This window comes from Myotis lucifugus, unplaced genomic scaffold, assembly GCF_000147115.1.
Source record: "Myotis lucifugus unplaced genomic scaffold, Myoluc2.0 scaffold_94, whole genome shotgun sequence".
Lineage (NCBI taxonomy): Eukaryota > Metazoa > Chordata > Mammalia > Chiroptera > Vespertilionidae > Myotis > Myotis lucifugus.
The window spans coordinates 3,064,359-3,086,845 of NW_005871142.1; positions in this window are offsets into that span (position 1 = coordinate 3,064,359).

A 22,487-nucleotide genomic window follows, 5' to 3' on the forward strand; every position below is an offset into this window, starting at 1 on the left:
GAAGTCGCCGTGTGCACTCGAACAGAAGCAGATACTCTGATGCCTGTGTACCTGTCCTGCAGCAGTTAATGATTATAGCGCCTGAGGAGTCTTGGCCCGAGGCCAGAGAGCCAGAGCATGGCGTGTAGAAGGTTCTGAGCCTTCAATGATCTACCCGCCCCCGTCCAACCCAGAGCCCAGGACAGGCATCTGCAGAAGCTGTTTGTCAATGAAGCCCAGGAAAGGGAGGAAAGGGGGGATCTAGCAGAAATCCCTGTTGGCCAATTCCACAGCAATAACAGCTAGATGAGTGCTCTGTACCAAAAATCTGATTGCTGAGCAATGGCACGTACAAGCCTAAGAATCTCGACAACTCTTTCATCAGACAAGCACTGAAGTCCTTATTTCCCCAAGTTTCACTGCACCAGCCCTACTCCGAAGAACTGAGATGGTGGAAAAAGAGGGTCCAAATAGCGCAGGGCAAAGCTTGTTCCGCTAGCGGAAAGGGGCAGGTGCGTAAGAGCACAGGGTCTGGAGTGGATGCCTGCATTCGAAGCCCAGCTCTAGTCCTTCATCGTTGTGTGACCTGGGACAAGGTCTCTGAACGTCACGCTACGTATCTGTCCATTACAATACCCACCAGGTAGGGTTTGCTCTAAGGATTAAGTAGCATAGCCCATTCAAGAAAGCTAAAACAGCGTATGACATAATAAGCTTTCCTTAAATGTTAGCCATTATTATCTGGCTGAGAGTTCCATTAGTTCCCCAGATTCACATATATGTAAATACCTATGTGTCTGATGATTGTATTTATATATTGTATGTTTCACTTAACAGTTGCATTAACCTGTGAATAATGTTCACTTCAGAATATAGTGTATAACTTTTTTATTGATCCTCCCTTAGACTTTAAAATTTTTGCATTATAAAGCCTGTACTAGTTTTGTTTTATAGAAAAGGCAGTGGAACTCACTGGCATTTAAGGTAAAAAGTGAGCAAAAAGCTACTTGCAGTCTCCCAAACAGACAGACCTAGCTCAAGCCAGCCCTATGGGCTACTTGAGTCAAGAAAGCTCTTGACAGAGGCCAGGGGCTTCGCCGTCACTGGCTCCTGGGGTGTCCATCCTGTCCCCTCCCCTTGCTGCCCAAAAGCCTACTGGGCCCAGGCTCAGAAAATGTAGAGCCATCTTCTTCAGAACATTCCTGCGAGGGAGTCCTCCAAGATTCAGAAGGAGGTGCTTCCAGATTCGTACCCAATAGGAAGAGAGAAAAGAGGGCAGAGAAGTAGGTAAGAAAAATAAGTAGACAGAACATTAAAGGGGAAGAAGATAAGGAAGAGGAGTATCCTGGAGGTTCAGGGAGAAATCAGCTGCCTTCCTGGCAGCAGCTAAGACCCTCAGCTGTCAAATCTCTTCTTCTCCAGGGACTGTTGCTGGTGGGCGCTATGAACGCTAGCCAGACACACTGCCTGAGAGGAGGTCACAAGCCTTGCCGGGTAGCTCAGTTAGTTAGAATGCCGTCCCGATAAGCCAAGGTTGCAGGTTTGATTCCCTGGTCAGGGCACATACAAGAAGCAACTAATGAATGCATGAATAGGTGGAACAACAAATCAACGCCTCTCTCTCTCTCTCTCTCTCTCTCTCTCTCTCTCCTTCTCTCTCTCTCTCTCAAATCAAATAAATAAATAAATAAATAAAACTGTTCATACAACCACACTCATCTCTAACACCAATGGCAAGTTTGGGGGTTCCCAAGACCATTATGTTCAATAATTTGCTAAAAGGATGCATAGAACTCACCAAAAGCTGCTATTTTCATATCAAGGCTACAGACCAACCAAGGATATAAAATCAGCCAAGAAAGGAAGGACATGGGGCAGAATCCAAGAGCGCTCCAAACCCAAGGCTTCCAGTTCTCTCCCTGTGGAGTCAGGAGCCTGGAAGCCCCATCACACAGACAGGGTTGACTGCTCATGTGGCTAACCTCAGTTTCCATCAGGAGGTCGAGCTGGTATTCCGTGACCCACAGCTGCCATCCAAAATGACATTACTATTCTCAGGCGGGTCCAAGGCTCCCAGGCAAACACAGGTGCTGTGACCAAGCATGGCATTCCACGGACATAGAGATTACTTCTCAGAAGCTGAGGGCAAGGGCCAGACCTCTCTGTGGGCCAGGTTTAATTCTTCACCACACAGATGTGGGGATACCTGTGACCTGAGGAACATTATGAGAACATAAGGACGGTGAGGTTTTATAAATACTTCTTTAAAAATCTATTTGTTGGTTTTAGAGAGAAAAGAAGGGGGAGAGAGAAAGAGAGAGTGTGTATGTTCCCCCACGTCCCACGTGGTTCAGGGTTCAGGACAAGAGATAATTTGGAACTTTGGGGGGCCAGGCGAGAACCCATCCCAAGAGGATGGACTCTGCTTGGGCTCAGGCCCTGCCATCCTTTTATTGAGTTTGGGATACACCTATAGGCCTTAGGCAGGCAAGTTCCAATAACAGACAGACTATCTTATCAGTAAGGATTTACATGACTATCTGGTGGGGAAGTTGCTTCAGCCACCATTGTCTCCACTAAACAGTGGGTGCATAGCCCTGACCTTTGCCAGGGCTTCAAGGGTCACCAGCATTCCGGGCTCCTTGTCCACACCTCTCTGCTAGAGAAGACAATAGGCAGTTTCCCACAAGAGAGAGAGAAGGAAACACTGACTTGTTGTCCCACTTATTTCCGCATTCATTGGCTGATTGTTAGGTGCCCTGACTGGGGATCGAATCGGCAACCTTGGTATATCAGGATGATGCTCTGGCCAGGGCATAAAGATTTTTTTTTTAAATGATTCATCTTGCCAAGCAGGGTGTCTAAAGAGGAGGACCCTAAATGCCAGGTTGAGGAGCTGGGAGCAGCAGGAATTGGAAGGAAGAAGGGGACGAGTGGAAGTAGAGTGGGGAAGGGCTCACCGCAGGGTTTTCCTGGGTGGGGAGACCTGGAGACTCTGAGGTTCTATGGGCTTCAGTTAGCAACTCCAGGAGGCCTTCCAGAAGCCGACATAGTGCAGCCTTCAGCTAGGATCCCAACTGCCTGTGGGGAAGGGGTCCTCCAAAGCAGAGCCACCTCATATGACATCCCTGTGCTGCCTCCACAGGCACAGGGTAGCTGACATGCCCTGTCTGGGGGTACTGAAATCCCAGCACTCCTAGGCCTGGCTCCTCAGACCTCCCCTTGACCAGGGCTGCTCTCTGAGCCCAGAGGAGCCGAGGCAGCCCCTTACGTGACCGAAGCTCTGAAGCTGGTCTATGTGCCTATGTTTGGGGAGAAGTAGGGAGAGAAGGCAGGGGTTTCAGCTGGGACCTGACTCCAGGCAAGCACTTCGGTCCCTAAGCTGCTGTTGTAGGGGTTTAACCCAGCATGCCCCCTCCCCAACCAGGTTATTTCATTTTTTTCCCCCTTCACTTAGAAAAACGTAGTCTTTCTTGGCCTGACCATGTGGCTGACTTGTGGTCGGTCACAAGGAGCCTTTCAGGAGCCCCTGGGGACTCACACCCAGGTGGCCAGGCCTTCGGGGGGCTTCCAGGGGAGGTAGACTGGAACAACCTGGGACCAGCACTGGGCCTCTGACACTCTGGCAACGTTGAAACCTGTTATTTCCAGGAAAAATCCTTTTAAGAAAACCCTGGGCCCTAACCGATTTGGCTCAGTGGATAGAGCGTTGGCCTGTGGACTGAAAGGTCCCAGGTTCGATTCCGGTCAAGGGCATGTACCTTGGTTGCAGTCACATCCCCAGTTGGGGGTGTGCAGGAGGCAGCTGATCGATGTTTCTCTCTCATCGATGTTTCTAACTCTCTATCCCAGTCCCTTCCTCTCTGTGAATAATCAATAAAACATATTTAAAAAAAGAAAAGAAAACCCTGGGACACAAATGGCGGGAATAAGACCCAGCCCCAACTGCTGTGGCTCTGTGGACCCAGAGGAAAGGAATTACCCATTCAGAGACCTTGACTAGGTCCTGGCCCGTCTGTCCCCGTATTCAAGGCAGATCCAGCTGGTCACTCTGTCTCTGTGCAAAGCAGGCAAAGAAGAAGCAGTCCCTGCCATCTCTACTGAACATGCGTTTCCCACCACGTAAGCCCTGCAAGTACTGGCCTGACTCTTGGGTGAGGAGCCCCGAGGGCCCGAGGTATTCTTGGTGTTTGTCCCCCTCAAACACCCCTCACCCATCACCACCACCACCACCACCACCATCACCACCATCACACAACACACACACACACACACACACACACACTAGAGGGCAGAGCACAGCAAAGGCTCAGAGTGAGCTGCTGCCCTCTAATGGGCAGAGGGAGGGAAGGAGAGAGAACTGGACAGAGAAGGAAAAGACAGAAGGGGAGAGAGGGGCTGAGAGGCCTCAGAGTAAAGGACTGGTAGAGGGGGAAGGAGGAGGGAGGGTGTGGGAGATGGAGGGAGACCCTCCCCTGTGAGCATCCCCATCCCCGGGGCCGTGCTAATCCGCAGCATGCAGTCCATGTTTCCATTGGATTTGCACATCAGCCACTCAGAGCTCCATCAGGTTGTGTGCGATCAGGGCTCTCGCTCATCTCCGAGAGCTGCAATCGGGTTGGGAATTCCCTGCTTTTTGCTGATCTTACCCAGATGCCTCCTCTTTCGAGGACCCTCTGAGGACCAGCTGCCAGTGAATCAGCTCAGGTTCCATCTCTCTGACTCCACCTGCCCCATCGAGCCCTCTGACTTCCACTCCACTTTTATGTTTTTGCTGATTCCGTATTTCTGACCTTGACCTTCCTCCAGAGCACCAGACCTATACACCCACTGTCCAGTGGATACCCACCTGCCCATCCCTCAGACACCTCAAACTCAGAGTGTCCCAACAGCACTCATCGCCTCCCCGAGCCCACTCCTCCTATGAGCCCTGCCGTGTTTCCTTACTGTGGTGGACACTGTGACGGGCCTCAAGGTCCCCTCAGAATTACGGGTTTATCCCCTCAGCTGCTGGGAGTGCTGCTGACAGGAAGGCCCAGCTGCCAGGATGCCTCTGGGATTCCTCAGTTACAGAGCCACCTCCTTTCCCCAGGGAGGTCCCCATGCAGAGACCCATGAGTGTGGGAACACCAAGGCCAGCCCCGTTACCCCAGCTGGCACAGCTCTGCCGGGCCATCCCTGTGGGGTCGCCGAGCTTTCCCACGGGGCTGCATTGTGGCTCAACTTCTCCGTATTCCCAATCCTGCCTCCTTCCCTTCCAGCCCCCAGGGATCCCAAGAAAACTGCCCAATTAACCTTTGGAATGCGACTCTCTGTCTCAGAGATCCCTTTCCAGGACAGGCATCTGCAAGCCCCAGTCAGCTGGCCTCGGACTCTGAGTCATGGCTGACTTCGCCTCCTCACCCACAACCAGGAAGCAGGCCAGCCCTCCCTTGCTGTGGCCTCAGATCCATCCACGCCCCGCAGACCTGCTGCTGCCCACCCCCCAGGCCCCCTGGAGAGCCGCTCTCACCCTGGGTTCCCTCAGCACAAGGAGCCGGATGCACCTTCGGGAGCACCATCTCCTCTCCAAGGCTGCAGTGCACTCAAGCCCCAGGGCTCACTCAGGGCCCCCCATTCTCCGACCAAAGGGCCCTCACTTGACCCCACCCCTCCTCCCTGAGCCTCCCAGTCAGCCCCATGAGGCCCCCAGAACAGGCCAGCCAGGGGGACGGCCCAGTGTTGGAGCATGAAGCTGGGTGATGCGGCCTTTAGAACGGACTGGTTGCCCATAGAGACGGGCTGGAATCTCCCCCAGTTTGAGGCTCACACTCAAAAGGCCACGCCCTGGGCTGTGATGATTAACAGTGGTGAGTGCACCAGGATCAATGCATCTCACACAGAGATGGGGCTCCTGCAGCAGGGCCCCCACACAAAGGCAGTAACTCAGGCTGGTCCCGCCTCCTCTGTCCCTCACTCAACCCCCAGGGCCTGTGGGACAGGCCTGTGCCTCTGAGAAGCCGAGAGCGAGGCTGAGGCCGGTGCCCTTCTCTGCCAAGTGACTTCCATTGTTCTTTTTCCTCATCTTTGTCTCCCATCGCTGAACTCTAGAGTCTGATTCAGCGGCACTGACTAGGTGATACATTGATCTGATTATCCCTCATGTGTGATCCAGCCCATAAATGCTATTTACCTTAGATTCAGAATTTTTTTTCTTTCTTTTTATACTTTTTGGGGTTTTTTAGTTTTGGGGTTATTTGTTGTTATTATTGTTTTGTGTTTGCTTGTTTTTCCGTCTTTAGCATTTAGAGGTGTTTTTTAAATTTGTTTTTATTTTAAATTTGTTTTAAAAGGACAATGTATTTGTTCTTTGCTCTGTAAATTTTGAGATTGAATTTAGACAAAACTGTAAAATTCTGCCCTTTTAGAAATTAATGAGCAGAGAGAAAGAAAAATTAATAAGTATACATTTTCACCTTCACAAAGTATAAAGACTTTGGCTTTTAAGAGAGAAAGATGTGAATATACAAATCTAAAGTTTCCTCTCAAAAGAACACTTTATTTTAAAGTGATTTTCAAAGAGTTTTGTGCCTCTTTATGTAGTTAATTCTTAATGTTGTTCCTAAGTATTTTAGATTCATTTCCAAGGACTCTGATTCCATGTTAAAATTAGGGATCAAAGTGATATGTTTACGAAACCCAGTCATTAATAAGGAAAGAAAGAGAGAAAGAAAGAAAGAAAGAAAGAAAGAAAGAAAGAAAGAAAGAAAGAAAGGAAGAAAGGAACCTAGTCATATTCTTTCATTCTCATTTAGAAAAGGCATCACCCATCCCCCTCCAAACAACAGAAAGAAAAGTCATCTAAATAGAGGTCCTTTAAATCCATTAGCAATCAGACCAACATTCAGTGTGCTTCTATTTGTTTTATACAAATGCGTATGCCTACACACACAAGCAGGTGTGTTTGTGTATGCTCAGAAATGTTCTGGGAGGATACAGATGAAGATGCTAACGGTTGTTGCCTGTAAGGAGTGAGACTGGGAAGTGAGACATGCTTCTGTGGCGGCTGGTGTTTCTGCTAGCGAGCACGGCCAAACGGGTATTTGGGTTTTTTTGTTTGTTTGTTTGTTCTGTGGTTGCAGAAGCAGAAATCTCAATGGTGGGCGCTAGCTTTGTGGTTACAAAGAGACGGAGCACCACGGGATAATGATTTCCGGCAGGGGAGTCGTTCCTGGAAGCTCAGCCTCCTGCCCTCCCAACAGCGGTGTAATCACCGAATTCCCTGTAGTGAGTCTCTTTCTGCTTCAGTTGTCTGGAGTCATTTCTATTATCTTCAACCAGACCTTGAACTGACGTGGGGCGGGAGGAAGGGGGAGAATTACAAATCTCAGAGGAGCTCTACATATGATATTACCAAGGCCTTTGTTTAATGTACCCCCCAGGGATGAACTCGATGCCCTGACCCAGATCCTGTCTTCGCACAGCAATGCTGATCCGTCCTTGTCCTAGTTTCTCCACCCCTGCAACAAGATATGTGTGTTTGTGTATGTGCCCAAACGCTTTGGGTGTAAGTGACAGACACTAATCCACCCCACTTCAGACTGTATATGTGGCGTTAGACAGACCAAATAGCAAGAAGGGATGGAGTGGATTTGTCTTCTCCTCTCTGTCTCCTTCAACTCTCTCTGTTCTGCCTCTCTTTCATGCAAATCTGTTAGCTCTTCTCTCTTGGGCTGACTGTCCCCCACAAAAGTGTAATTATTACCACTGGCAGCTCTCGGCTCATATGATCACAATGTGTAAGAGGGACTTTCTTCCCCTCAACTCCAGTTGGAAAAAAACCCTGGGGAATAATTCTGACTGAATTAGCTTGGTTTGTGGGTTTGTCCTTCGGATAAATCACTGTGTCACGGAGAGTGGCTTGGCTGGGTTCAAGCAGGGTCTTACCGCAAAGGACTAACGGGTGCTTTACAAGACATCAATGACCACTACAGTGTGAACCCTTGACTGCTCCACACACACACAACTATCTGTATACACACACCACTCCAATAATGGCTAGGCTTGAAAACTGTGACTCCCCGATATACAAAAAGACCACATTCACTGGGATCGTTTCAAAACCAGCGGCCATCATTCCTCTCTGTGAACCCACGTCCTCAGATAGTCCTAGGGACATAGTAGTAAACTGGTTCTCTGGGGGGGAAAAAAGAGGGGGGAACAGCCTTTGTTTGTATTGTTTGCCAATTTCTATGTGTAAATACTTCACCATGACCGATATCAAGCAAAATTCCTGGAAATGTATCATCTCTCAAGCTCTCATGCCATTGACCTCTTTCGTACTAACCCAGAGTTAGGCTTCATGTCACTTTATGTGATAAAAGCAAACTTGACGCAAGCAGAGAGACTTAAAAAGTAATTGCACGTTAAGTGATGAATACCAAGAACCTACAACCAAGACTACTTTATCCAGCAAAGCTATCATTCAGAAGTGAAGGCCAGATAAAGAGCTTCACAGATAAGAAAAAGCTAAAGGAGTTCATCACCATCAAACCAGTATTATATGAAATGCTGAAAGGTATCCTTTAAGAAGAGGAAGAAGAAGAAAAAGGTAAAGATACAAATTATGAACAACAAATATACATCTATCAACAAGTGAATCTAAAAATCAAGTGAATAAATAATCTGATGAACAGTATGAACTGGTGATTGTAATAGAATCAGGGACATAGAAAGGGAATGGACTGACTATTCTTGGGAGGGGGGGAAGGGGTGTGGGGGGTGAGGGAAGAGATTGGACAATAATCGTGCACCTATGGATGAGGACAGTGGGTGGGGAGTGAGGGTGGAGGGTGGGGTGGGAACTGGGTGGAGGGGAGTAATGGTGGGAAAAAAGAGTAACTAATGTAATAATCTGAACAATAAAGATTTAATTAATTTAAAAAAAAATAATCGCACGTTGAAGCTTGCCCTCGCTTGCTCTACTTGGAACCCTGACATCAACCATGGGAATGAGCCGGATGGTGACAGACATATAACCAATGGCCCTGTTTGCCTCTGCCAACAGCCAGAAATGGGGGGGGAGGAGGCAGGGGGGGCGGGGGGAGAAAGCCTCCAAAACTAGAGAAGGCCACAGAAGCTTGACTGAGCCCAGCCAAGACCAGAGGAACTGACCCAGCCCAAAATGTTGACCCACAGAATCGTTAACTAATAAATGGTTACCATGTTAAGCCATGCATGTTAAGGTAATTTGTTACACAGTAAAAACTACTTGATACATTAGCATAGTCACCAAAGGGAAGCAACCAAGGATTATATTTAGTCACTACATTCTGCTGCGTCCAGGATTTCTCTTTTTCTTTTTTAGAAAGAGAGAGAGAGAGGAGTAAGGAGAAACATCCATTCATTGTTCCACTTATTTATGCATTCATTCATTGATCCTTGTATGTGCTCTGACCAGGAATAGAACCTGCAACCTTGGCACATTGGGAAGGTTCTGTAACGAACTGAGCTACACCGCCAGGGATTTAAGACTACATGAGTTTCATATATGCAAAGAATTTCAAATGATGCTTGACAGTGATGCTTAACTGTTGTTGTTATTACACTTTGTTTGCTTGCTTGCTTTGCTTTGCTTTTTTAAGGAACATTTCCAACTTTTATTCATAAACTTAATCAAAATAGCAACAGTAGGTTTACAGGTTTTATCAATAACAGAACAGGAACGAAACAAAATATTCCAGAGACTTCTTGAAAAGTTTCAAAGGCATACACAGCAGGCTAAAAATCTACAGCTAAACCGCAGTTGCACAACAGGTTATATTTATTTCTGCATTTTCTCAGTAAGTTCTTCCTTCTATTTGCCTGCCTCTTTTCCAACTTGTGGAGACTGGGCTTTGCATTCAAGAATTTTTTTCCGATGTTTGTCCAGCTTTAGCCTGGTGAGAGCCACCTTGCTGGGGTGCATGCCCACATGCACAGTTGTGCCCTTAGCCTTCTCACGCTGCACCGGTCCATGCAGATGACACATGTCTTTCTGTGCACCTGCTTTACCTTGCCGCTTTGCTGCCATGTGTGGTGTCCTCGATCCATCTGGACCTTATTGTCCTTGCAGAAGGGCACGGAGTGGACCTTGTACTTCTGCTGCAGCTCCTTGCAACCCAAGGTCACGAATGGGGTTGAACCTCATGGTGACCCGCTCCCTGGCACCAGAAGTTGATGTTGTTATTACTTAATACATATTAGTAAATTTCTTTTCTGCATAAATCAGTTCATTATTGTGCTTACTAAGAGTGCTTCCAGATGCAATTAGTGTCCTGCTAAACAGGAATTCTAAGGTACCTTAATTTCAAATGAATTATCGGTTCTTTGTTAAGACAAAAAGCATAGGGAAATATTTTCCTGACCTTAAGGTAGGAAAGTATTTCTTTTTAAAACAGGACCCAAAGAGCATTAACCATAAAAGAAAAGATGGATAGATATTATTATATTTTAAAATTAAACTTTTAAAAATCAAATGATGCCCATGAAGAACAAGCCACAGACTGGGAGAAGATATTTCCAATTCACGCAACTGACAACAGTATCCAGATTATATACTATGTATAAATCAACATTTATAAACGAATAAGAAAAAAAATAGCCCAAGTAAAATACTGGCAATAAGTTATAAACAGGCTATTAACAAAATAAGCGTGTGTGGGGGTAGGGGGGGAGGGGGAATGAATGGCCAATTAAAACAAAAAGATGCTCTACTTTAATAATATAGGAATGCAAATTAAACTGTAATGAACAAGATTCGTTTTAAATGTTTTTAAACTTCTTGATGGAGATAGGAAAAGAACCCTAGAACAAATGGAAACACAAACCATGATCTAGGTTAGGAGATTAATTAAACTTTAATTAATTTTTCATTAATTAGTTAGACACACTGATTCTAAAGTTCTTATGGAAACAATCAAACAAATAAGAATGGCCAGCAAGCATGCCCTCCTTCTCACGCCTGCGCCTTTCCCTCCCCCCTCCCCCCCCTTTTCTCCACACCCCTCCCCGCCCCCCCCCCCCCCCACGGTGCATTACCTTCTCCTTTCTCTCTCCTAAGCTCTAAAGGCCCTACTAATGAATGGCCAAGAAAATTCTAAAATAAAAGAATGTGAGGGAAGATTAGCCTTATGGAATATGAAAATATGTTATAAAGCTAAAATAATTAAAAGTGCCCTGGCCAGGTGGGTAGCTCAGTTGGTAAGAACATCCTGATGCACCAAGATTGTACTGAGGTTGTGGGCTCGATCCTCAGTACCTACAAGAAGCAACCAATGAATAGATAAGTAAGAGCAACAACAAAGTGATGTTTCTCTCTCTCTCCCTTCCTCTCTCTAAAATAAATAAATTATTATTTTTTAATAATTAAAAGTATAATACTGACACATGAATAGGCAATGGAACAAAATTAAAAATCCAGAAACAGACACACATGTAGATGGAAATGTAGTTAAAAATAAAGGTGCCCTTTCAAATCAATGGAGGGAAGATGGAGTCTTCAATAAATGGTGCTGAGACATCTAGACAGCTCTCTTGGAAAAAATATTAAGATATATCCATATTTCTTGCCTTTTACCAAGATGATTAACAAATGAATCAAGGATTTAAATGTAAAAATGCCGGAAGCCGGTCCATCCTTGCTGCTTGACACAGTCGCTGCAGGAAAGAAACATCTGCACAGCATATGTTTCAATGGACCTGGCGTATATAGCATACTGTTCTTAATATGTTTGCTCCCTTTAGCGCCATGTGTTTTAACCAAGGTCACCTCTCCGAGAAAAGTTGTTTCCCCAGGTGGGGATCTTTCCCTGAGGTTAGGGAGGGGATACAACCCCTTAATTAAGCGCCAGGCGGGTAGTTAAGCTACATAATCTTTACTCCCTGGAATGGAGATAAGAAACGCCCTAACCTTTGTAATAGAAATTGACAGGATTAAAATCGGCTGGTATAAATACGGATTTAACAAGACAATAATCATCAGATCCTAACCAGAACCTAGCCAGAGAACATGGCAAAAGATCCTGGACAGAACCTGGCTACAGAACTTCACTGGAGAGCCTAGAAGAACATGGCAAAAGAACCTGGATAGAACCTGGCTAAAGAACCTGGTGACTGAACCTGGCTGGAGAACCTGGAGAACCTGGCTGGAGAACCTAGCGAGAGAACATGGCACCAGAACTTGCTTGGAGATCCTGACCAGAACTTCGCTGGAGATCCTGACCAGAACTTCGCTGGAGTTCCTAACCAGAACTTCGCTGGAGATCCTGGAGGGAGAACTTCGCTATGCTGATGAACTGAACCCAGTTTCCATGTCATTCATTCTTCGCCGACTCCGTCCACACCTTTGGGGATCCCTGGACCCGTTGGGGTTGGACCCCAACATAAAAACAACATCCTACAAGAAAATATGGGGGGAAATGTGTTATATCACAAAACCCAGAAGCCACATGTATCTGTCAGAGTCCAATCAGGTGACATGAACCACACAGCAATTTTATTAACAGGAAAACATTAAAGAATTGTCAACTACAGAAGACGACTGAAAGGGTAAAAGAGGAACGGTAGATGTAAAATAATAAGAAACACGTATATTCGTCTCTGCCCGCAGTTTCTGCTACTATTTGATCTTTGACCCCAGTTCCCGACACAGAGCTCCTAAAACCCTTATAGTCCCCTGAGGGATAGAGGTGCTAGGAGCACCTTTCATCCTGATATTTGGTCTTGGAGCCATTCCTGACACAGCGCTCCTAAAATGCTTGGAATTTCTTGAGGGGTGGGGGTGATAGGAGCCTCCTATGCAGAACTAAATCCCTTGGAACTTCCTGGGGGATAAGAGTAACGCTGGGCCCTAACCGGTTTAGCTCAGTGGATAGAGCGTCGGCCTGCGGACTGAAGGGTCCTGGGTTCGATTCCAGTCAAGGGCATGTACCTTGGTTGCAGGCACATCCCCAGTGCGGGGTGTGCGGGAGGCAGCTGATTGATGTTTCTCTCTCATCGATGTTTCTGACTCTCTATCCCTCTTCCTTCCTCTCTGTAAAAAATCAATAAAATATATATTTTTTTAAAAAGAGTATCGCTTGTTTTAATGCTTGGCGGGCTCCTGGACGGGAAAGACTAACATGATTGGAAGCTTAGAACTTTTAGCCCCAACCCTTCTCCTCCAAGGAAGGAATAGGGAATAAAGATTGAATTAATAATCCATTCTGCCTCTGTGATCAAGCCTCCATAAAAGTTCCTCAAGTATGGGCTTCAGGGAGCTTTGGGTTGGGGCAGGGTGACGCACCCCAACTCTACGGGGACAGAAACTCCTGCACTGGGGACCCTTCCAGACCTTGCACTATGTACATCTTCATCTGGCTGTTCGTCTGTATCCTCTCCTGTATCCTTTATCATAAACCAGTGAAGGTAAGTGTTTCCCTGCATTTTGTGAGCTCTTCTGGCAAATTATCAAACATGAGGGTGGGGTCATGAGAATCCCCACGGTCAGAAGTACAGATACAACAGCTGGGTGTTCTTTGCCTCACCCAGCTGTTTCAGATGTGCACCTGGGATTGTGAGTAGCATCTGAAAAGTGGGCAGTTTTGTGGGACTAAACTCTTAGCCTGTGGGGTCGTCACTAACTCCACACAGTTAGCTCAATGGCAGGACAGCCAGTTGGTGCCCACCAAACATTGGAGGTTTGCTCAGTGTGGAAACCCCTCCCATTTGGTGTGAGTAGCAGTAGAACGAACAGGCGTTGAAAAGTAGAAATGAGAGTAGAAGTGAAACCAGTTGTAGAAAATGAAACAGAATACAGCTTTTGGATATCTCATAAAGACAGCAATGTGTGGAGAAGACAGACAGCGGAGATGCAACAAGCACGTAAGTGGAATCTCCAAAGAAGAAAACCAGGACAAGGGAAGTGAACAAACAGTGCAAGAAAATGTTCCCCAAATAAAAGGCAACTTGAAAAACTGTGCACAGGGAGAAAATGACACAAAATGGGTCCCTGCCAAGACTGATGAGATGTTAAAGATAACCTCTCTTCCTCTTTTTCCCCCCTCTTTCCCTTCTAGTCAATTCAGTCCAAAAGTCAATTGATGGCACCAAGCAAAATAGGCATGCTTGTAGGCAATGAGGGACAGGGCCTGCCATAGCCCCCGAAATAGTTGTGTTGGAGCCTGAACAGAGTCAGGAGGACATCTGGGTAGAAGAGTGGAATGGATTGAATGTTTGTGCCCCCAACCCCCCAATTCTTATGTTGAAATCCTAACCCCCCATGCGATGGATATAGGATATGGGCTCTTGGGAGGCGGTTAGGTTATGAAAGTGAAGGCTTCATGAATGGGCCTCGTGTCCTTACAAAAGGGACCTCACAGAACTCCCTGGTTCTCTTTCCACCACGTGAGGACATGACGAGGAGTCCACAGTCTGAGACCTGGGAGAGGGTTTTCACCAGAACCCAACATGCTGGCACCTCGATCTCGGCCTTCCGGTCTTTGGTTGTGTATACCTCACCAGTCTATGCTACTTTGTAGATGCCAGAACTTACTAGGAAGAGTAACCTGTCCTGGGATGTTGGCACCTCACTGGGTCAGCAGGGGTCACGTGGGAAATAGCTGGCTGACGAAGGTGTCTCAGCCCAAGTGGGTGGGGGGAGAGTCCATGCTGAGGGGCAGCCAGGCCTCATTTAAAAATTTTTAACCTAATTTTTAATAATAATAATAAGATCCTCCTCTATGTCCCGCCTCCCTCTTTCTGAGGTGGGAGCCCCATGGACAGCACCTCCCTACAGGTATTTTGAGGCCCCAGACCGTCTGACTTACTCTTCCTGTCACGCACCAGCTTCCCCCGCCTGGAGAACTGCTGTTCAGGGACATCCCTGGGGCCCAGACTCTGCAAACACTGACCTCTGGCCAGCCCTGTAACAGCTCTGGGCTCTCTCACAAGTTCCCTGTACAAATATGCTCTGATGGTCACGTGTTGCACCAGAGCTCAGAGTATTCTTAGAGAGAAACGAAGCCCGGCTGGTGTAGCTCAGTGGGTGAGCGTCGACACATGAACCAGGAGGTCACGGTTCCATTCCTGGTCAGGGCACGTACCTAGGTTGCAGACTCCACCCCCAGTAGGGGGCGTGCAGGAGGCAGCAGATCAATGATTCTCTGCCATCACTGATGTCTCTCTCTTCCTCTCTGAAATCAATAAAAAAAATATATTTTTTAGAAAAGAGGAAAAGAAACTGTAAAGTCTACAAACCCAGAAGATACTGCTCTCTTCCCTGGAGTCAGAGAACAGCAGGGCTGGAAGCTCCCCCGGAGAGGACCCAAAGTAACGCCACAGTTCTACCCGTGAGGCCAGCCCCAGCCCCCATGGCTGGTCATAACCAAAACTCAGGATGCGTGGCATGGGCCAGGCAGCGAGCGCCAAATTATGGAAAGCAGATCACATCAGCCTTCGGGTGTTCTTAGCCTCACCCAGCTGTTTCGGATATGCACCCAGGAGTTTACAGGTGATGTCACCCCCTCCAGCTGCCAGAGACAAGGCAGTCATCACAGAAGTCCTGCTACTCCCGCAGTCCCATGGGAAGTCTGAGCTGAGCCTGCGGCCCCTGTGTCTCTGGGTGAATGAGTGAGACCCACCTGTAAGACCTCAGGGTTGTCATGCCCCGCTGACGATGCTGTGGATCTCCCCTTGCCAGTGTCAGCCTGGCCCTGGGCTCAGTGCCCGGGCTCCAGTGTCAGGGGCTGAGCTCCATTCTCAACTCCCGACACAACTGGCTCATCATTTGGCCCCCTCCCAACGCTACGGGAGGTCGCCTCGCCCAAATGCCCTGCCCTGAAGAAACATCTGCTTCCATTTTCTGCTTCCCCCCTAGACACAGCGGTAGGTCTTCCCTGCCCCCAGCAAGCCACAGAGCCAGTACCTGAGGCAGCTCCAGGGTGGCGAAGGGACAGAATCTATCAGCAGGTGGAGCTCTGGTTGCAGAGCACTGGGCAGCGGTGGTGGGGACAGCCCTTCCTCCCCTGGGGAGTTGGCAGCAGTTAGGAGGGGCTGAGGGGTCCCCTGGTGAGGAGCAGTGATGGGAACCTCCAGAGGCTGCCCAGTGCCTCCTGGCAGCCTCAGTGACACAGGTCGTGCTGATCTCTGCTGCAGGTGGAGGGGCAGACTGGGCCGTCTTCAGCTGCCTCCCCGTGGAGAAATAAGGAGGAGCTGAACTGGAGGGAGTCTGGGTGCTCTCCTGAGCCAACCTGGGCCCCGCCCTGTGGCCCCATGTTCCAGATCCCAGGAACCTCCAGCTCCTGGAACAGTCCTCTAAGGCCTAAAACCATGCTTGGCACATATACGAAGTAAAAAACTACTTTCTGAGTCAATGAGTGACTCTGAAAGTAAGGCCTGCTTCCCCGTAGCTACTGGTTTCGTGGCAAAGCAGGGTACAGTGCAGCTTCTACGTCCTTTGTGTGCTGGGACAATGGCCCATTGCCCTCACTATCTCTGTCCCGGTCCTTCAGCAAGAACTCTATAGGCCCTGGCAGGTGTGGCTCAGTTGGTTAGAGCTTCATCCCGCGCACCGAAAGGTTGAGGGTTCGATTCCCAGTTAGGGCACATACCCAGGTTATGGGTTTGATCCTTAGTCAGGGTGCATACAGGAGGCAACTCATCAATGCTTCTCTCTCTCATTCTCTCTAAAATCAATAAAAACAAATCCTTGGGTGAGGATTTTAAAATAAATAAATCAGCATTGTATTAAAAAAAAAAAAGCACACTACTGCTCTATGGGCTGCCACCGTGTTCATTTTGCTAGTCGCACTTGGAACGGACAGCAAGACTTGGGAGGCCCCCATGATTCTCTCATTTTTTTTTTTTTTATGTTTTATTGATTTTTTTACAGAGAGGAAGGGAGAGAGATAGTTAGAAACATCGATCAGCTGCCTCCTGCACACTCCCTACTGGAGATGTGCCCGCAACCAAGGTACGTGCCCTTGACCGTAATCGAACCTGGGACCCTTCAGTCCGCAGGCCGACGCTCTATCCACTGAGCCAAACCGGTTACGGCGATTCTCTCATTTTTACGAGTCTGGGCAGAATCCTGCCCTCACTCTCGCTGGACAGGTTTGGATGACTCCGCTGCGTGAGGCCTGCACTTCTAGAAACATAAACATCTCCCCCTCAGCTCATCTGACTTCCCTGGGGGCCGCTGCCCACTCTGGTGAGGACAGAGCAGAGCCAGGTAGCGCCCTTCCTCCCCCTGTCTCCTCAGAGGGGCTGGAGGAAACCCCTCATAAAGCTTTTCCCAGAAATACTTGGGCAAGTGTGAGCAGCCACCGTCCCATGAGGAGTTCATCCACTCGTTCCACACATCTCTCTTAGGTGCTTCCCCCAGGCCCCGCACTGCTGTAGGAGCTGGGCTATAGCAGCAAACAGAACAAAAGCCCTGCCTCCAGGGAGCTTACATTCCAGGGCGGGTAAAACGAGACAATAAGCTGGTAAAGAACTCCCTGGGAGCGTGCCCCTGAGCATGCTCTGCTTTCCCTTTCTCTCCCCCCACCCCTGCCGCCAGGCTATATTACCTGTGCCTTTCTCTCTCCTAAGCTCCAAGGCCTCTTTTGTCTCTGAGCCCATGCAGCCCCACTGGCTCACTTCTACTACCCCTTAATTTTTTATTATTTATTGATTCGTAAGAGAGAGAGGAATCCAGCCAGTGTGGTGCGGTGGTTGAGCGTTGACCTATGAACCAGGAGGTCAAGGTACGATTCCTAGTCAGGGCACATGCCCAGGTTGCAGGCTCAATCCCCAGTAGGGAAGGGGCAAGAGGCAGCGGATCAATGATTCTCTCTCATCATTGATGCTTCTACCTCTCTCTCCCTCTCCCTTCCTCTCTGAAATCAATAAAAATAAAAATATATATTAAAAAGAGAGAATCATAGAATTTTAAAAGCAAACTAACCCAAAGAATGAGAGCCAACTTCCTCGTTCATTGGGAAGGGCTATTAACATCATCGCAAATTTGGTTAATGAGAGAGAGAGAGAGAGAGAGAGAGAGAAGAGAAGAGAAGAGAAGAGAAGAGAAGAGAAGAGAAGAGAAGAGAAGAGAAACATCGATTTGTTGCTCCACTTATTTATGTATTCATTGGTTGATTCTTTTATGTGCCTTGATGGGGGATGGAGCCCACAACCTTGGTGTATCAGGACAATGCTCTAATCAAATGAGCTACTTGGCCAGAGCTCACCTATAATTTGAAAAAAATAAAATAAAATGAAAGGATACAACTCAGAATAGCCAGATGGAGGTGATGCATAGGGCAAGGAACTGGGGGAGGGCTAGGAGGAGTTTCCCTGACCTCTCCAGATGTGTCACTCTCCCAGCAGCCCCACCTTCACCAATCTAGTAGCTCTCAGAACCCTATTGTTTAGAGGTTTTATAGAGGCCTCATTATGTAGGCATGGTTGATTGTATCATTGGCAGTTAGTGATTAATACAACCTCCAACTCCTCTCCAGAGGTGGGGGATGGGGCTGAAAGTTCCAACTCTCTCAATACCTGGTTGGCTCCTCAGGCAACCAGCCCCTATCCTTAGGGGCTTTCCAAAAGTCACCATATTAACATAAACTCAGTGTGATTAAAAAAGGATTTGTTATGAACAAAAGATATCTTCATTTCTCTTCCACTAAGGAAATTCCAAGGGTTTGGGGATCTCTCTTCCAGAAATGGCAATAAAGACCAAACATATATTTCTTATTATTGTCAACGTAAGAAACATCCAGACCTGGAGAGAATTTTTATAAGACTTTATGTGAGCCAAATTGATGACAATACCGGGAAGCCAGCTTTTAAATGCTGTGGAAAATGACAATTTTGCTGTTTATGCTATACCTTTGGAATTAAGGAGCAACTGTATGAAAGATTACATGGAAGTGGGCATTTCAAAGGTGTGTTAACCTATCAGCCGTGGGCAAACTATGAATAAAACTAAAAAAAAAAAAAAAGACCATACCCTTTTATGTAATGATGTTTACTTTGAATTTATATTAGTTCACATAAACACTCCATCCATGCTTTTGTTCCGGCCCTCCGGTCCAGTTTAAGAACCCATTGTGGCCCTCGAGTCAAAAAGTTTGCCCACCCCTGACCTAGATGCACAAGAACAATGGACACAGCTTGCTTAAACCTTTTAATAAAGAAGTTATATGCCTGGGGCATGACTACCTACCATGACCTGCCCAGGTAGGCATTTATGATCAGATCACCCTGCGAGGTTACTTTTGGTTAGATTTATTAAAGCACCCCTTTTTCGTCCACTTTATAAATCACAATAACACAGTGAGCCTGCTGCACTACTGGGAAATTTTCTATAATATTTTGTATTCCTGTGGGAATGTATCTCTAGTTTAATGACAAAATTAGAAAGCATACTATACTTTCCTGGCAGTCTATAACGTACAGGATTCCAGTCGATTTTCCTTGACACCATGGACTAATGGTGATGTATTTTTGAATTTATGAGCATAATTTGACTCCGTGACTCACCTTCTCCCAGCCTCAGAGTCACCCCAATGGTATGCAAGTCGTCCTCTGGGAATTATTGAAGTGTGGCATGTCTGAGATAGATCAGCCTCCTGGTCCAGAGTTGCCCTGGCCTTAGAGACACTGGACAGTCATAGATCTCCCTGTGTTAAGGACCTAAACTTTCTTGTTGTAAGCCAAGAAAAGTCCTACTCTCCAGCAGGCCCCCATTGGAGGAATACCCAGGATTTTCCCCCTGAGAAACCATAACAAGCCTGGAGAACCCCACCTAATCTTGTTTAACCTTGAGGAACCTTTTATTAATCAATCTCTCTTGCAATGAAGAAACATGCATCTGAGCACTTGCTTCAGTTATTTCTTTTACTAAATTCAAGTAAGGCCAAATTCAACACTGTATTTTTAAAACAGCACAGACAGATTGAGCCTATTCCTGTTCCCGTCACTCTTGTCTATGTAGCTCTCTATCTTCTACCTGTATCTATGCAGGAAATAATGGTGTTCACCAAATCTGGACATTAGTATTTCCGTCAAAATTGGAATGATTTTTTTAAAAATATATTTTATTGAATTTTTACAGAGAAGAAGGGAGAGGGATAGAGAGTTAGAAACATCGATGAGAGAGATCGATCAGCTGCCTCCTGCACAGCCCCCAGTAGGGATGTGCCCGAAACCAAGGTACATGCCCTTGACCAGAATCGAACCTGGGACCCTTGAGTCCGCAGGCCGACGCTCTATCCACTGAGCCAAACCGGTTCGGCAAAATTGGAATGATTTGAACTTAGTTATAAAAGTTTATTGCCCAGCCAGTGTGACTCAGTGGTTGAGCATCAACCCATGAACCAGGAGGTTATGGTTCGATTCCCAGTCTAGGCACATGCCTGGGTTTCGGGCTCAATCTCCAGTACAGGGTGTGCAGGAGGCAGCCCATCAATGATTCTTTCTCACCATTGATGTTTCTCTCTCTCTCTCTTCCTTTCTGAAATCAATAAAAACATATTTTTAAAAAAAGAAAATAAGTTTACAAGAAGTCTCATAAGCAGTCCCAGTGGAAAGGGAGCATTTGCACAGGGAATATTAAAATGGCATTCTGCTCTAAGATGCAATCTGTCTAAACTGGTGTTCTCAATGGCTACATATTACAAACAACTGAGGAGCTTTCTGAAAATATCAATATTCAGGCCTCAGCTTACACCAGGGGTGGGCAAACTTTTTGACTCGAGGGCCACAATGGGTTCTTAAACTGGACTGGAGGGCCGGAACAAAAGCATGGATGGAGTGTTTGTGTGAACTAATATAAATTCAAAGTAAACATCATTACATAAAAGGGTATGGTCTTTTTTTTTTTTTTTTTAGTTTTATTCATTTCAAACGGTCTGGATCCGGCCCGCGGGCTGTAGTTTGCCCATGGCTGGCTTACACCCATCTCTGAGGTGGGCCCTGGGAGGTGATCTATTTTAAATGTTCCCCAGGTGATTCTGATATGCAACTCTGGTTGAAAACCACTTGTCTCAACCGGCCATGTAGACACATTCCTAACACATTGTGGATGGATCACAATTGCCCCCAACTGCCCCCACCCCCCTCCCCTGCTGGCCTCATGGCCCCCAACTGCCCTCCCTGGCCAGTCTCCTGGAAGGTCTCCCAGTCTAATTAGCATATTACCCTTTTATTAGTATAGATAGATGCTCTGAGTTGGCACCTCTTTGTGTCTCAAAACAGATGATACACCCATTACAAAGCACTTCCTATCAAGCCAAATAAAACGACTGTGGTTGGGTTACCCATGCTCCTTAAACTTTTTATCATGTAGAGGAATGACCCAGGAATCTTGTTAAAATGCAGATTCTGAATCAGTAGGTCTGTAGTTGGGCCAAGATTCTCCATGTCTCACAAGCTCCCAAGTGATCGGGATGGCTGTGAGGCATCAATTACAATGTTCCCCTTAACTATCTAATATTTGTGGTAGCAGAGGAGTGCATCCTTACCTTGTAGGCAAATCCACAAGAGAAGCCAATTATAATGAGAAGGTGCTTAATGAGCAGGGCCAGATTGCAAAGCATATGCGAAGGCTCAGAGGCAAGCAAGTGCTCACTGTGCTGAGGGCATCAGGAGCGAGATAGGTGGAGTCAGATCACTAAAGGGTTGGGCTTGCATCCGTGTTCTGCAGAGCACAAAACCTCTAAGGGATTTTCCGCCAAGGAATGTTTCCAGAGTCAAATTTGTTTGGGAAATGTTGCATATCATGTCCCCCATTGGGATATTTATAATGCATGTTTTGGTTTTAAAGGTGCTAAGAATTATGGTAGTAAAAAAGTCTTCTCTCAAATAGAGATAATACTTCATAAATAAAACGAGCTGTATGATTGGTAAAATAAAAATGAGGGCCCTCTTTCCCAAAAAGCATTAAGACTTCCTAGAGGCCTGGCCAGTGAGCTTGGTGGTTGAGCATCGACATGAACCAGGAGGTCAGGGCACATGCCTGGGTTGCAAGCTCAATCCCCAACAGGGGTTGTGCAGGAGGCAGCCGACCAACGATTCTCTCTCATCATTTATATTTCTCTCTCTCTCTCTCTCTCCCTTTCTCTCTGAAATTAAAAAAAAAAATGCGCCTCCATAATCTTGACGCGGGGAAAGGATAAGGGTGAAACCTAAAGGCCTGGATGACGGTCCGGCTCCTGTGGGTGCCAGCACCCCGGAAGAGGCGTGCGAGCGGTAAGGACATCGCGGTTGGGGGAGAACGAGCTCCCGGGGAGGAAGCGGAGGGGAAGCGAACTCGGAAGTCGAGGCCCCACGCGGGAAGACAGCCGAACGCAGCGTTCGGAAACGCCGCGCCCGCGCCCGCGCCGCCCACTCCCGGCGCACAATACAGCCAGGCGCCGCCGCGGAGCCCAGAACCGGCCGCGAGCCCGCAAGGTGAGGGCGGGGAGCGCGCGCCGGAGGGACGGCCGAGACGTGCGAGCGCAGGGAGCGTGCGCACGCGCAGAGCC